This window comes from Rhipicephalus sanguineus, chromosome 3 (assembly GCF_013339695.2).
Source record: "Rhipicephalus sanguineus isolate Rsan-2018 chromosome 3, BIME_Rsan_1.4, whole genome shotgun sequence".
In the NCBI taxonomy this organism is placed as follows: domain Eukaryota; kingdom Metazoa; phylum Arthropoda; class Arachnida; order Ixodida; family Ixodidae; genus Rhipicephalus; species Rhipicephalus sanguineus.
The window spans coordinates 60,357,597-60,374,768 of NC_051178.1; positions in this window are offsets into that span (position 1 = coordinate 60,357,597).

The window sequence follows — 17,172 nt, forward strand, 5'->3', positions numbered from 1 at the left end:
AAATTGACTATCGATAGTATCGATAATTTTTTTGAAACTATCGATAGTGCTACTATCGACAAACTATTGATAGTGCAATCGGTAGTACGATCGTTAATATTACTATAGCGATATTACTGCCAGGCGTGTTTATTGCTTTCTTTTGACGTATTCGGCTTTCACCCACAAAGACTGTTAGCAACGTTTGACGCAGACCGCGCCGTTATGTTTGAAAAGCTTCACAATTGTTTGAGATCATTCTGTTAAAATTACGCGCCGGACGCGAATAGTCAAGTTTATTCGAGAGCTTACGCAAGCACCAGTGATAACGCTGGAAGGTTTCGTGACTGATGTATAAAGGACGACGCGTTCTACCGATGACCAGATTACTCAACGGCTGACGACTGCTCCCGCCAGTATTAGTGCGCAGCGTGTATCGCTTGCAATTTTAGTTTTCATTTTCTGGGCACAAGTTCGCCCAAATAAAGAGCGCCGCATTTCCTAGTCTTGCTGCAGCATTCTTCACCGTCACAACCACGTGACAATACTAACGATAGAGGTGTGAATAATGATGCGGTTGCTGGCCGGCCATATTGTCAAAATATTTGCGGTAGCCTACTACCAGCTTCGCTTAATTTATGAGCAATTTTTGGCAGAGAAATTAATTATTTCTGCAGTAAAAATGGAGGAATATATCCATCAATAAATTCGTATCCAAAAGCAACCAGTTACACCTTACAATTAACTTCTTGATATTTTTTTATTTTGAAATTATAAAATGGAATATAAATTTGAAGCCTCGCAGTCCCACCACATGTAAAGGCTTCCTTTCCGCTACAGCTGAACAGTTTGACTTTATGATCATGTGTCAGCAAAGGACTCTGGTGAAGAACACAAGCATTTCAACTTTCTTTCCCTTCAGCCTGGTCCTCCGGCTGCACTGTGTACCATGCGCGCGGGGAACCAAGTTTATTCTGCAGTGAGTCGGCGCTGTTGATTTTATACTATCGATAGTACCATCGAATTTTAAATGCGAAGCATTTCTTAGCGAATTCTGCGACTTTGAGCGTATCTATCTATCTATCTATGTCACAAATTAGCGTGTTATAAAGAGCGCGCGCGGCCGCTTTCAAGCAGCTGCGAGACAGAACGGCGCGAGCCGCGCGCCCAACAAGCGCGAAAGACGAAAAAAAAAACAATCATCAAAAGACGCCGGCGCGCCGCATCCTCCTCACCCACTGGAGCCAGAAGCAGACAACACGATCAACGCCCGGCAAAGCCTGGATGTTTCTAGAAGGAAGAGATGACGCATCCGCGAGCGATGCCGCCGCGATTCGAACCTACGAGAAAGCTCTCGCCCTTTCCCCAAGCTTAGCCGTACTACGCGCCGGAGAACACTCCCGACGCTTCTAGAAACCAGGGGAGAAGGGATAAAAGCATGCGACGGCGAGCAGTCAAGCAGTAGTGCAGTCAGTGAGAGGGTCAGTGAAGGGAGTGGACAGGTCAGTGAAGGAGTGGCGCGGTGATGATGAAGTTATGCGAAATGTGGCTCCGTTAGCCAAAGAAGACGTGTTTATGATGGTGTGCGGTCAGTCGATCGTGGATGTGGAAGAATCCGATGACGACGCCGTGTGAGCCGTGACAAGTCACGACGACGGTTGAGCTACGACGATCAACGCTGGAGCTGGTGTGAGTGTTTCCTTGAAGAGAAGCATTCGATTACCGTCCAAGTATTGTGGACTGGATACGCCATTATCTATTCAGGAGCTTTAACTGTCGTTGAATAGTTGTAATGCATGCGATTGCATTCGTAGCGTGTGATCTGTTTGTTTAGCTCCCGTTGTGTAAACACCATCTGAATTATATTGTGAAGTTGTAACTGGTACCAGCCGAGTGTGCATGTGTTTGTATTATTTGTATTGCCTTAATTGAGAACAGGCACGTAGGCAAGGGGGGGGGGGCGGGCCCCCCCACTCGAAATTCGTCCAGCCTTTTATGTTCCCGGGCAATTTTTTTTTTCTTTTTGCCATGAAAAGACTTTCTTTCGAATAATTAGGCCATGCCCCCCCCCCCTCCCCCCCCGCCCCCCGAAAAAAAATCCTGGCTACGTGCCTGACTGAGAATATATTTCGTTTTCATTTGTGTTGTCGACTCTCGGCTCTGACTCGGTCTTTGGACCACAACCGGCGTTCACTGGCGCACCAAAGGACCAACTCTAAATTGTCCGCGCTTTCGTGGTGCGTTTTCGGAGGGCCTTGACGCCAGCCCTTAGAATCCGCCCGACAATTGCCAACCCGATTAACGGGATCAGTGACAATTATTCTGGCGTCCGCGACACAGGACCTTTTTGGTGCACAGTGTGTCCAAAGTAGGGAGAAAGAGCCTTGAGACGTTGATAGTGCTTTCGTGACGGTTTTTGAGTGTTGCACCGCGTTCTCGCTAACCTGTGTGCAGAGAGTGTTTTGGTATTCGAAAGTTAGGCAGAGGTATTGTGCACGCGGCTAGGTTTTATTGACGGGCATCATGGATCTCGAGAAATTAGTTGCCCTTGGTGAGAAGATGGGTATGTCTGGGACCGAACTGCGAAAGTGGGTCAGCCAAAAGGAAAAAGAAGAAAGAGAACGAGCTAAGGAAGAAAGAGAGATGAAGGAACAACAGCTGAAAGCAGAGCTTGAAAGAGAGAGGTTGGCAGCTGAGAGGGTCAAGGAAGAGAGAGCAGCAGAGCTGGAGAGAGAGAGGCTAGCAGCTGAGAGGGAGAAAAGAACAAAGAGAGGCGCAGATGGCTGAGAGAGAAAGGCAACGGCAGCACGAATTGGAACTCGAACGGCTCCGTTTGCAGCAGCGCATAGAGACTCCCGTCCAGGCTAGAGTGGAGAGCAGCGAAAGGGAAGATCATAGCTTCCGTTTGAACCCAAGCAAACTGCTTGTGGCGTTTGATGAGAGGAAAGATGACCTTGATGCATACCTGCACAGGTTTGAGACAATAGCTAGAAGCCAAAATTGGCCGGAACAGCAATGGGCAACTGCTTTGAGCACTTGTTTGAGTGGCGAAGCGCTCAGTGTGTACGGTAGGATGACACCTACCGATGCAGCTAATTACATGAAAGTGAAAGCTGCTTTGCTGAAGCGATTTCGATTCACCGTGGAAGGCTTCCGTGACCGGTTCCGTACGGGAAAGCCAGCTGATGGCGAGATGGCAACGCAGTATGCCGCGCGACTAAGCCATTATTTTGACAGGTGGATCGAACTTTCAGAGACGGCACAGGAGTACGGTGAGCTTAGAGAGCTTCTTATCAGAGAGCAATTTCTCACCAGTTGCCACCCGAGCCTGTCGCTGTATCTGAAAGAGAGGAGAGCTAGATCGCTTGAGGACATGCTTGAATTGGCCGATCAATTCTTGGAAGCACAAGGTGGCACGAATCTAGCCAAAGTAAAAGAGGAAGTCCACGAGGAGTCGAAGAAATCGGCACCTGACGAAAACAAGCGTGCACCAGAGTGTTCCGCGATGCTTTCTGTGTAACCGCGTGGGTCATCGCGCTAACAGTTGTCGGACCAACTTCTCACGCCCCAGTGTGATGAAGTGTTTTAAATGTGGTCAGACTGGCCACAAAGCAGACGGATGTCGAATCGATGTGAGTAAAGCCCACCAAGCAGCTTGTGCGTATGCCCCGCCAAAAGAGGAAGCGGAAGGGACCAATGATGAATTGGCCGAACTGAAAAACGGGAAGAAGATGCATTTCATTGGTGCTGCGGTGACAACAGACTCAACTAAAGGAATGCCGACACTTAAGGGGAAAGTTGGTAGAAGGGAAGTCACGGTATTAAGAGATAGTGGGTGCTCCACTGTTATCGTACGAAAGAAATTGGTCCGAGAGAGTGACTTCACAGGCAATTCCACCCCGGTTCGCTTGCTTGATAGTTCCATTCGAATGCTTCCCGAAGCCAAGATTGAAGTTGAGACCCCTTACTTCAGCGGGGGTGTTACTGCCCTGTGCATGGATAACCCCCTGTTTGACCTAATCGTGGGAAACATCGATGGAGCTCGAGGGCCATACGATCCTGAACGTTTGGGAGAAGCCCCAAAGATGGAGCCCTCGTCAGTTCAGGAACCGCGACGAAAAGAAACCGCGGAAGAGAATCTCAGGAAAGATGTCACCGGAGCTCACACTGAAGCCGAGGCGTCAGAGAATGGCAACAATGGAGCACCAACGGTCGCTGTACCGCCAGTGAAGACGCGCCGAGCAGGTGACATTGCAACTGAGCGGCCACCGTCATCTGCGGCTCAAAAGATGACGAAGGTGGTCGTCCAAGCAAAACACCACGGCGCGCAGAAGTCGGCGAAGCACCGCGAACGTTCTAACGAACGCGACCACGCCTTGCCGGTGTCGAATGTGTCGACGGCAGCAGAGACGCACCCTCCGGCACCGTCAAATGGAACGGCTCGCAAGAAAAAGAAGAGGAACAAAAAGAGAGCGAGCGAGCACCGAAAGAAGGAGCGCAAGCGCGACACGATGATGACAGGATAGGGTGTTGGAATTGAGTTTGAAGTGTTTTTGAGTTTGAATGTGGTTGAAGTGTTTTGAATGTGTTGTATTATTATACCCAGTGTCGAGTGTGTATAGCTAGTGAGCCGAAGAGCTACTTGCGTTATTTTATGTGTACAATGATATTGATATAACTGTATAAGCGTTGTAAACGAAGAACTTTGTTTTGTGCGTTCGCATTGTTTATATGAAATGTATGATGGCGTTTTGTACTTATGTACTTGTGTTTATCTTTCATGTGTTGTGACATTGAAATGCCCTGTGAATTGTATTGATATTTCTATTATGAATGTGACGCGCATTTTGTGTGGACTGAATTATGGACTCTGTATGTGGGACATTTTTGGTTATGTGCATGTGCGCGCTAATTTGTGTTGTTTGAATATGTGATAATATTCTTGAAGTGGGGGGCAGTGTCACGAATTAGCGTGTTATAAAGCGCGCGCGCGGCCGCTTTCAAGCAGCTGCGAGACAGAACGGCGCGAGCCGCGCGCCCAACAAGCGCGAAAGACGAAAAAAAACAAACATCAAAAGACGCCGGCGCGCCGCATCCTCCTCACCCACTGGAGCCAGAAGCAGACAACACGATCAACGCCCGGCAAAGCCTGGATGTTTCTAGAAGGAAAAGGTGACGCATCCGCGAGCGATGCCGCCCCGATTCGAACCTCCGAGAAAGCTCTCGCCCTTTCCCCAAGCTTAGCCGTACTACGCGCCGGAGAACACTCCCGACGCTTCTAGAAACCAGGGGAGAAGGGATAAAAGCATGCGACGACGAGCAGTGAAGCAGTAGTGCAGTCAGTGAGAGGGTCAGTGAAGGGAGTCGGCAGGTCAGTGAAGGAGTCGCGCGGTGATGGTGAAGTTATGCGAAATGTGGCTCCGTTAGCCAAAGAAGACGTGTTTATGATGGTGTGCGGTCAGTCGATCGTGGATGTGGAAGAATCCGATGACGACGCCGTGTGAGCCGTGACAAGTCACGACGACGGTTGAGCTACGACGATCAACGCTGGAGCTGGTGTGAGTGTTTCCTTGAAGAGAAGCATTCGATTACCGTCCAAGTATTGTGGACTGGATACGCCATTATCTATTCAGGACTTTAACTGTCGTTGAATAGTTGTAATGCATGCGATTGCATTCGTAGCGTGTGATCTGTTTGTTTAGCTCCCGTTGTGTAAACACCATCTGAATTATATTGTGAAGTTGTAACTGGTACCAGCCGAGTGTGCACGTGTTGGTGTTATTTGTATTGCCTTAACTGAGAATATATTTCGTTTTCATTTGTGTTGTCGACTCTCGGCTCTGACTCGGTCTTTGGACCACAACCGGCGTTCGCTGGCGCACCAAAGGACCAACTGTAAATTGTCCGCGCTTTCGTGGTGCGTTTTCGGAGGGCCTTGACGCCAGCCCTTAGAATCCGCCCGGCGATTGCCGTCCCCATTAACGGGATCAGTGACAATCTATCTATCTATCTATCTATCTATCTATCTATCTATCTATCTATCTATCTATCTATCTATCTATCTATCTATCTATCTATCTATCTATCTATCTATCTATCTATCTATCTATCTATCTATCTATCTATCTATCTATCTATCTATCTGTCTGTCTGTCTGTCTATCTATCTATCTATCTATCTATCTATCTATCTATCTATCTATCTATCTATCTATCTATCTATCTATCTATCTATCTATCTATCTATCTATCTATCTATCTATCTATCTAGCCGCCTACGACTTTGTGCTCTCCTGGCCGTTTCGTTAATCGGATGTATACCAAAATTGGTGTGTCATAACATGGCCTTATTACGAACATAAATGACAGGTCACATCATGAAAATCGTGACACGCATGTCATGAACAGCATGATTTACATTCCACGACCTTAGGCTCTTGCGGCCGTTCCGTTAACTTCATATACACCAAAATTGGTACGGCGTGACAAGAATTCAAGACGAACTGGTCCTAACATGCAAATCATGACGCGCATGTCATGTGCAGCATGATTTACATGACGTGGTCTCTGGGTGCTCGCGGCCGTTTAAATGAAGGGATATATACGAAAACTGGTATGACGAGACATTTCTGCGTGGCGAACGTAACTGACACGTGGTAACATAAAAATCCTGACATGCATGTCATGTATGACATCATTTACATGCCACGCTCATGGCGCACTCGCGGTCGTTTCGCTCGATTGATATACACCAAAATTGGTATTGTGCTATGTGACTGTATGAAGAACATGAATAACAGGTCGTAGCATGAAAACCATGACATCCATGACGTATGTCATGATTTACATGCCACGCTCATGGCGCATTTGTGGCCGTTTCGCTTGCGTGATATACACCAAAATTGGTATTGCGCGACACGACCGTATGACGAACGTAAGTGAGAGGTGGTAACATGAAAATCATGACGTGCAAGTCATGTACAACCTGATTTACATGCCACGCTCATGGTGCGCTAGCGGCCGTTTCAGTAGATTGATATACACCAAAATTGGTATTGCGTGAAGTGACTGTATGAAGAACATGAATAGCAGTTGGTAAGATGAAAACCATGACATGCATGTCATGTATGTCATGATTTACATGCCACGCTCATGATGCATTCGCGGCCGCTTCGCCAGCTTGATGTACACCAAAATTGGTATTGCGCGCAGCGACTGTATGACGAACGTAAATGAGACATGGTAACATGAAAATCATGACATGCATGACATGTACGACATGATTTACATGCCACGCTCATGGCGCACTCGTGGTCGTTTCGCTTGCATGGTATACACCAAAATTGGTATTGCGCGACGCGACTGCATGACGAACGTAAATGAGAGGTGGTAACATGGAAACATGACATGCAGGTCATGTACGACATGATTTGCAAGCCACACTCATGATACATTCGCGGCCGTTTTCCTAGCTTGATATATACCAAAATTGGTATTGCGCGACGTGTCTGTATGACGAACATGAATAACAGGTGGTAACATGAAAACCGTGACATGATGTCATGTATGTCATGATTTACATGTCGCGCTCAGGGTGCATTCACGGCCGTTTCGCTGGCTTGATATACACCAAAATTGGTATTGCGGGAAGCGACTGTATGAAGAATGTAAATGAAAGGTGTTAACATGAAAATCATGACATGCATGTCATGTATGGCATGATTTACATGCTATACTCGTGGTGTACTCGCCGCCATTTCGCTCGTTTGATATACACCAAAATTGATATTGCGCGATGTGACTGTAGGACGAACATAGATGAGAGGTCTTAACATGCGAATCATGTTATGTATGTCATGTACGGTATGATTTACATGCCACTGCCATGGTGTGCTTCCGGCCGTTTTGTTAAGTGGATATATACCAAAATTGGTATGGCACGACACAAGTGCGCGATGAACATAAGCGACAGGTCATGCATTGTATATACCAGAATATGCGTTTCATTGGCATGATGTATACTAGATTGTGGATGCATGCGTGCATGGCAAACATGCGATATATGGTGGACTAGATGCCATGGCATGAATGATTTCATTTGGCTCAAAGACAAACAAAGCGATGTATGCAGCTCTTTGCTGGCTGCTTCGCATTACATCGATTCCCACAGTGCGTGGGATCTGCCGAATTTTTTAGTATCGATAGCGCTATCGATAGTATTTTTAATGCGAAGCATTTCTTTGCGAACTTCTGCGTGTTTGAGCGTATCTATCTATCTAGCCGCCTACGACTTTGGGCTCTCCTGGCCGTTTCGTTAATAGAATATACACCAAAATTGGTATGGCGTAACGTGACTTTATGGCGAACGTAAATGACAGGTCATAACATGAAAATCATGATATCCATGTCATGAACGACATGATTTACATGCCACTGTTTTGGTGCTCTTGCTGCCGTTTCGTTATTTTGATATATACCAAAATTGGTATGGCGTGACAAGAGTGTATGACGAACATGAGTGACAGGTCCTAACGCGCAAATCATGACACGCATATCATGTACTGCATGATTTACATTCCACGCTCATGGTGCGCTCGCGGCCGTTTCGCTAGCTTGATATACACCAAAATTGGTATCGCGCCGCGTGACTGTGTGACGAACACAAATACCAGGTGGTAACATGAAATTCATGACACGCATGTCATGCACAGTATGACTTACGTGCCACGCTCATGGCGCGCTGGCGGCCGTTTCGCTAGCTTGATATACACCAAAATTGGTATCGCGCGACGTGACTGTGTGGCGAACACAAATAACAGGAGTTCACATGAAAATTATGACACGCATGTCATGCACAGTATGACTTAGTGCCACGCTCATGGCGCGCTGGCGGCCGTTTCGCTAGCTTGATATACACCAAAATTGGTATCGCGCGACGTGACTGTGTGATGAACACCAATAACAGGTGATAACATGAAAATCATGACACGCATGTCATGCACAGCATTACTTAAGTGCCACACTCATGAAGCTTTGGCGGCCGTTTCGCTAGCTTCATATACACCAAAATTGGTATCGCGCTACGTGACTGTGTGATAAACACAAATGACAGGTGGTAACATGAAAATCATGATACGCATGTAATGTACAGCATGACTTACGTGTCACGCTCATGGCGAGCTGGCGGCCGTTTTGCTAGCTTGATATACACCAAAATTGGTATCGCGTGACGTGACTGTGTGACGAACTTAAATAACAGGTGGTAAACGAAAATCATGATATGCATGTCATGTAGGGTATGAATTAGATACTATGGTCATGGTGCACTCCAGGCCATTTTGTTTGCTGGATATATACCTAAATTGGTATGGCATGACAAGAGTGCGTGACGAACATAAATAGCAGGTCACGCATCGTATATATGCAGCAGAATATATGTTTCATTAGCATGGAATATACCAGATTATACACGCATGCATGTATGACAATCTCGCGATATATAGCGAACTAGATGTCATGACATGAATGACTTCATAAACCTCAATGACAAACTGGACGATGTATGCACCTCTTTGCTGGCTGCTTCGCATTACCTCGATTCCCACACTGCGTGGGATCTGCCGATTTTTAGGGGCGAAGCTCCTCTTAGTCTACCCTTGTCACGTCTCCGTTGTCCGGCGTAACCACCTTTGCAAACTGCCCACTACTTCGTCTTTGCAAACATCCCACCACGATCCATCACCGATCCATTACTTCACCGACCATAAAGCCGTTATAATGAAGGGGGAACGGAAGCCACGCGTAGCTACCACTTACGTTTAATAAAATTTCTTGTTTAAAATATACAGTGTTTGTCACGTCTTTGATGTTGTACTGGGCTATCGCTTTGATTACTGCTAGGCGAAACCACTGAAGATTTCACGCTGTAAGCATGATTGCTTCAGGAGCTTCGCCCAAGCTCTTCATTCACCCGTGGATATGCTGTGAATTTTTCTTTCACCATCGATAGTTCGATAGTGACTCAACTATTGATAGTATCGATAGTACCATCGATAGTTCTGGATCACTAATATTTAGTCCATAAAAACTTTAAATAAACCACTGAATGTAGCTCTAAATCCAGCGCCAATTCTGCTGTTATATATAATGTAGCGCTAATGTCTTTCTTGTGTAGGTCTTGGTGTACTTCTAAATCGTGCGCGTAATGCAGCTTCACTACCATGAAAACTGAGGAAATGCGTAGCACGGGCAACCCAGCGATTTCCTTGGCAATTGCGCGCTTGCCGAGGCGGTGGCGCCCTTTCTTGCGCGGCGCAGGTCTCAACCGGATGTTTCAGAAGTGTTTTTCGCAATTTTAAGTTATTGCGATTAATTCTTCGTCATTTCTGTATATTATTTTATACCCCCTTAATTTATTTTGCACTGGTTTTGAGCATTGCTAGCCTTGTTTTAGGCCTGTATTGGCCAATGCGAGACCATGCGACATGGGACAGTGGATAGACGACAAGCCGGGCACCTGGAGTGCTACGCACTTAAAACAAATAATAATGACAGTAATGCCAAGGAAAGTATAGGGGATGTTATTTGTAATAATTGGGATATAAATGTGAAGAAAGTAAAGTGGACGAAAAGATAACATGCCGCCGACAGGGACCGAACTTGCGACCTTCGAATAACGCGTCCGATGCTCTACCACTAGATACGGTGGCGGTCAGCCTCCGTCCACTTTATAGGGTATATATGTGCATTTAAACCTAGGAGTGTTAGTCAGCGCCGATCGCAGCCATGGCGGCGAGTGTAGTAAACTCTTTTTCTGTCTTTTGGCAGAAAAAGAGTTTTCAGAAAAAGAGGCAGAAAAAGTTTTCAGAGACAAAGACGGAAAAAGAGTTTTCTTTGGCAGAAAAAGAGTTTGAACGGAACTAAAACCGAAACGAAAAACATTTCGTTCCGACACCCTGCTTAAAACAGCAAATGAAGCTGCATTTTAGTCACTGATGTGCCATATGTGAACTTAATCTCACTATACAGCAGAGACACTCTTTTTTATTAAGAATCTTTTTTTCTTTGGCAGAAGGGCGGAGTAAGAGCAAACGAGGGAATTGATTTTCCTTTCAGAATTGATAGACAGCAGAGCAGTGCAAAATGAACCGAGGGGTTATTCTCCATTCGAAACAGACGGCTAACTGCTAGCGTTCCTTCAATTCGGGATGTTAGCAGAGCAGCCACAAACTGCCGTCCCTTCCGGGAAATGTTACGACGGTGACGCAACGTGGAAGGGCGCTTCCCACTTGATCAACTGCCCCGTCATAGTTTATACAGGAGGGCAACCGGGGCTGGAGGAAACACCCGCGCGGCACTCGTCGTGTCCCTTCCGATCTAAAACCACTGCTGCTCAGCCTCGGGCCGAAACGAGCCGAGGGTATGCGAGTCGCGTGCCGCGGCCAACTGGGAATAGAGAACGGAGGGTTCAAGGTGGAGAGGGGAGGTCGGACAGGTCTGTGCTGCGTGCGGTCGCAGCGAAGCGCCTGTTCCCGGCCGCGGGCAGCCATCCAGGACACGCGCCTCTGGCGGCGACAGGCCGTGTTTGCCCGCGGGCGAGAAGCAGGGGCCGCCGCCCTCGCACGCCCGCAAAGAGGAGGATGCAGCGAGGATGTGAGAGGACTAGTGTTGAGGGTGGCCGGGAACGCAGCTCCGCGGCCATCCTTTGTCAGCCATCCAGCTCCCGGAAGAATACGGCGAGCGGATGCAGGGGCGTGCGGGGGCTGCCGCTGTTCGGGCAAACAGTGAGGCGGAGGAGACAGAGGAGACGAGCCGCGCAGGAGGAACAAAGGCCGCGCGCTCGGGCCCGGGTCAGAGCACGGCTCTTGTAGGCGGACAGCTAGGATGCTGGCTCCGTGGGCGCTAGAGAAAGGTTGCGGGGGAGGGAGATGGTGGGGCTTTGGAGCGGCAGTGCGCCAACGCCGCTGAGTAGAGCTGCGGAAAAGATGAAGGGGGGAGGAGGGGCGCAGCCTGATCGCCTTTCGGCCATGCACGGAAGTCGAGTCCCGTTAAGAGCGCTAGCGGGAGAAGGCGGCGTGAGGGAGAGAGAGCACTCCCGCTTGATGCGGGGCAAGCAGCAGCAGCTCGTCCTGCCATCGCACGCTTCGCTTCTGCTGCTTCTCTCGCAGCGGGAAGCCGGCGGCGGCAAAGCACGCACACACAGCGGGGGCCAGCGCTGCAGAGAGGCGCGGCGGCTGGCAAAGGAGATAGGGAAGGGCGCGCTCGTTTCCTGCCCGCAGCAGCAGCCGCCGTCGGGGAATGCGCCGCGCTGCACTTTCGCACGCGCGCTGCCACCGTTGCCAGTGCAGCTCGCGCACGCACGCACACCGAGCCCTTGGATCACGCAGGGCGCGTTTTGCTCGGCCGCGCCGCGCTCGAATGGCTCGTCGGCTGCTGCCGCTATCGCGGTCCGCTATGCCGAGCAGCCAGTGGCAACCTGTCCTGTGCCATCCCAAGGGTGCTCATTTCTCGCCGACGGCGGCTCTTATCCGGGCGAGCTGCCTCTGCTCGGGGAAGCCATCCGGTCGGCCGTGAGGCCCAGAACACTGCGAGATAAGGCCTGGCGGTGGAAACCGTGGCATACGCGCACATACTACCCAGCCTGCTCGTACGCTCTAGGCGACACCATGGAGGCCGTTTCAACCCGCATCACGAGCACCTGCAGTTCATGCATCTCTTAATAAAGGTTCGCCAGCCATGCGACCACTTCGATTGGCTGTGATTGACTGGGGAACAGAGTTGTATGCGTTACCGAATAAAAGTAGCTAAATACGTTATTCGTTAAGCTAAAGAAAAAGGAACGCGTTACCGCCCTACGTTACCCATAAGAAAAGTTAACGCGTTACCGTTACCGAAAAAAAGTAACGGACGTTACTTCTACCGTTATTCCATGGTCAGAAATCTTAATCAGTGCATCTTCGCAGCAGGAGCCTACAATAGCACCTTTATAAAGCTCTTATTTATATTTCACATAAAAGTTCTAGCCCAAACAAAAATTTTGCCCATGGAACTCGTTTAACGATAATAGTTCGCACAAATGCGATGTACCTTGGCAGTACTATATATGGCCTAAAGTTGCCGGTACAGTTACATGGGATGACTTCTGACTCTGTGGCACATGGCGAAGCCATTTTTCGCAGTGGGACGTTACACAAAAGTGATCGATTTCATCATCAACGCTCTCCGCAAAGAAAACATCACTGAACATATTTACGGTAACTATGACGTCGTCGTGCTTCCACTTACAATATAAACGGGCAAATTTTAAGCAACGCTTCAATGACATAACCCTGGACCAAACATTTGCGCCGATTAACAATTTCTTTTATTCAATTTAACCTGTATAATTAATGCAAATATTGCGACCCTGCATATGAAGGTGCTCAGGGTTAGCCTTGCTCGCTCAGGAATTCAGTAACCAGACACGTAGTCGCCGTTGCAAATATCAAGATGCAAAATTCACTTTGAATACTAAGTTTATTAACAGTGCTAAAATATTACAGGGACAACTTCCTAACGTAACTACAAATTGTTGATTGTGCATTTCAAAGCTGCCATCGGAGAGCTTGACTCGCTCCTTAACGAATACGTCCGCGCCAACGTTAAATAGGAGCTCGACGGATGCGCTATGTGTTACTCGTGTATTCAGGCCACGATGCGCACACAACTGCTACGCTTACAAAAATACGTCGATCCACCTTGTAACGCTTGGCTGAGAGCCAATAACTGCGGCATAGACAACTACTCCCTGATTGCTTCGCATGAAACCGATTCCCACATGGCCTGCGATCTGCCGAATTTCTTTCTGTTTACTTCCCCTCGCTCGTCTTGTGATTTTCTTTTTTGTCTCTCTGTCTCCCTTCCCCAGCACAGGGTTTCAAAATGAATATTTACTTCCACTTAATCTTCGCGCTTTCGTATCTCATATCTCCCTCTTTCTTTTACTCCTCTGGCAGTAGTTGATCGCAAGATTGCTGGTCATAAAGTAGTGAGAATAATGAATGGACGCACGAAATACAGGTTGCTCAAGTGCATGTAGTCAAAACTGATGTCCGCTCCTCAGTTGCCTCTCGCGAGGGTGCGCGAAAAATGAGTGTGTCGGTGGAACAAGGGGCAGCATAAAAAAAAAAACAGGAAATAAGAACTAAGAGCAGCGTGACAGGTGCCGACAGCAATCAAGGGGCCGACAGGAAGAGCCTAGAACGCGCAATAAAGTGAAAGCGCGATCAACGAATTAATCGAAGAACAACTATGTCGAGGAATTTCTGTCTTGCACTCTCGAGTCTTCGCTCGTTGTCACGAAGCAAGCCTAGCCTTCAATCGCTCTGCTCCAAAGAACTCCAACTCCCCGAGCGACGCAGTGACCTGGACGCGTAGGAATGGGGCTTAACGCGCGCCTCGGCGAGATTGGGCCCAGTTATTTCCAGACGGTCGAAAGACCTGCCGCGCAGCCGATTCAATCTCTGTCTCAACGGAGCGGCGACGTATAATGGAGGAGAGAGGGAGGAGCCGCGGCGCAAGGAGAGAGATAGACAAAGCGTGAGTTTTAAGAGTGGCAGCAGTGTGGAGGTGGCAAGACAGCGTTCGCGGGCGTGTCGTGGGCTCGCGACTCCCCTCCCTCGCATAGCTGCCACGCAGCCGACAGCCTCGATCGCCAAGTGAGGAGCCGCGCGCTGAGGTAATGAAGTTAGGCGCCGCCCGGAGACCGTCACAGTGCTCACCCGTCGCGCACTATTTTTTTTTTTTTTACGGGCGTTTACATAGACTGGCTAGAGGTGGAGTACGCGGCCAGTCGTCGGTAGAGTTACTGTATATGCTACCTTTAGGTAGCAGAGTTGCGCATCTGTCTTCCAACGCCGCTAGCAACCATGCATTGCGGAGAAGCTGCCGCTTGGGCCAATTTTTTTTATTTCTTGACGCCGCCGCTGCAGCGAACTGAATTAACACTAGCCATCGACAGCCAATGTTTATCGCCGGTCTTCGACACGCCAGACAGGTTAATCAGCGACACGGTTGGCAAGTCGCCTGCAAAAATGAAGTGCGATTTCACCGCATAGCTGTGGTTGCTAGCCGGACCAATGCGCAACTCTGCTACCTAAAGGTAGCATATACAGTGACTCTAGTCGTCGGAAGCGATGATTGGAAGTATGCGTAGTCGCGGTAGCGCACAGAGAACCCGATCGAAGCCAAACGCGGCAACAACGCAACCGAAGCCTGTTCAGCTCGTTTGTCGGTGTACACGAACTGTCGCCAATTTTTCGCTTTTTCTAATTTTTCGTACTACCGGTGTTTGCATTATTATTGTGTTTTTAAACCCACTGGAGGAGTGCTCTTCGGAGCGCTCACTGGCGGACGAACCCATGCACAACCGCCATGTTTCAGTCAGGCTAACTTCGCCTCAAGCGTACTCTTCCTGCGGAGAAGCAAGCTTTTATGAACACCGTCTAAGCAGATAAGTACGCACACAGGGTCAAGTTTTGGTGCAAGCATCGCATAAATGCTGCCTAGTCTTTACAGATAGAATTCAGCAGAATTAAAAAAAAAATTTAGAGTAGAGCTGGTGTAAGACTTCCAAGCTTCATTGCTCTGCTGGAGCCACTCGTAAGTCACGTTCAGTTTGTTGATTTTTGCAGGTTCGGAGAACTTGACTACAGACGGGCACATGTAAAGGGCAGTCTTCAATCACATCTCTTTAATCGAGGTGATTTTAATAGTCATAAAGTTTTTTAGCCAATTGTCGTACAGCGACGGCTTGGGCACTGCGATGTTTGTAAGAAACATGTGAGCCAGTTACGTATAGTGCCGCTGTGACAAAGCCGCTTTTAAAAATGGCGGAGTGGGAAAATAGATGAGTTGCGTTGAAGAGGGTGCATACCGGCCTAACGAAAAGTACGTGAATTCCCCCAAAGAACTTGACAAATCTTTTTGTATCACGTCGCTTACGATGACGGAACGATTGATTTGTTGTGCGCGAGTGAAAAAACACAACGTGATGTGTTCTACATGCAGTCGACAACGTTAATCGCGCACAGTGTTTAGTGCAGTGCACCATTTACAAGCGATGCCAACAAAGAGACGCCAATTCGGAATGCACCTGAGAAGCCGATCCTATGGCGTCGCAAGAACTGCGGTGTATGTCAAGAGGATGCGTGTCGCATGTGGTGCTCGCGCGTTGAGGCAATAATAGCACCTGCAAGGCGCATGGGCAGAGAAGCTTAACCGATATCTGAAAGCGCTTACACAGTGTGTGTAACAGGCACATGCTCATTCTCTAGGACTGACCACTGGCAAATATCACATCACCGAGAATTGTGATGCAAGACAACCAAAGATAGCGTTGAATGTCACGCGCTGTTCTATTAAGCGATCTGTGCGCTGTCATGTAAGCCGAGATGGTGCATGCAAGTTTTGTCAGTGGTTTATTGCTTTATTTGACCGAAAGCACACAGATTCGTTCGCTGACAATCATTTCCCATTCCAAATTAAGCAGCCCTACCTGTGGCTTGAATAAACTGTGAAATGAATCCCAACAATCACGTTACCTGCGCACTTGTCGGTTCAGAGCTTCTTGATCGAGAGATAATAATAATTAGTCGTACACTAATTAGACATTTCCATTGACTGCGCCCCACTTAGCTCTGTGACAAATATCGCGCATGAAGACGTACACCTTTTAGGTAAAAGGCGGAGGTGTGTAGTTGTTAGGTTGCACAAATGATCGCCGCGTCAATGATGAAAACAAAATTCACAGAAACTAACAACAATGATTGCCAATCTAAGAGCATAATCAGAACGCTTCAAGAAGCATATCTGGCTTCTAAAAGCATGTTGCGCTTGAAGACTGTCACAAACGAGCGCTTAAACCGCATTCGAAAGCTCGTCAAATCACTGCGCCAACAGTGCGCGCACCGCGACGCCACCAATGGTCGCTTCTCGATAGTGCACCTCCTTCACCCCTACGGAGAAGACGCCCGTCAATACAGCAAGCTCCCGCGCACGATGTAAGGTATACACTCGATCTGGAAAGTCCTAGAAATCAACGCGGCTACGACGGGCGCATGAATGTTCGAGAAGGAAATCGCTCTTTCCCAAGCCTTCTCTGTGCTACGCGCATATGATTTATGTCGAAACATCTCAATCCCGGGCGCGACTTAAG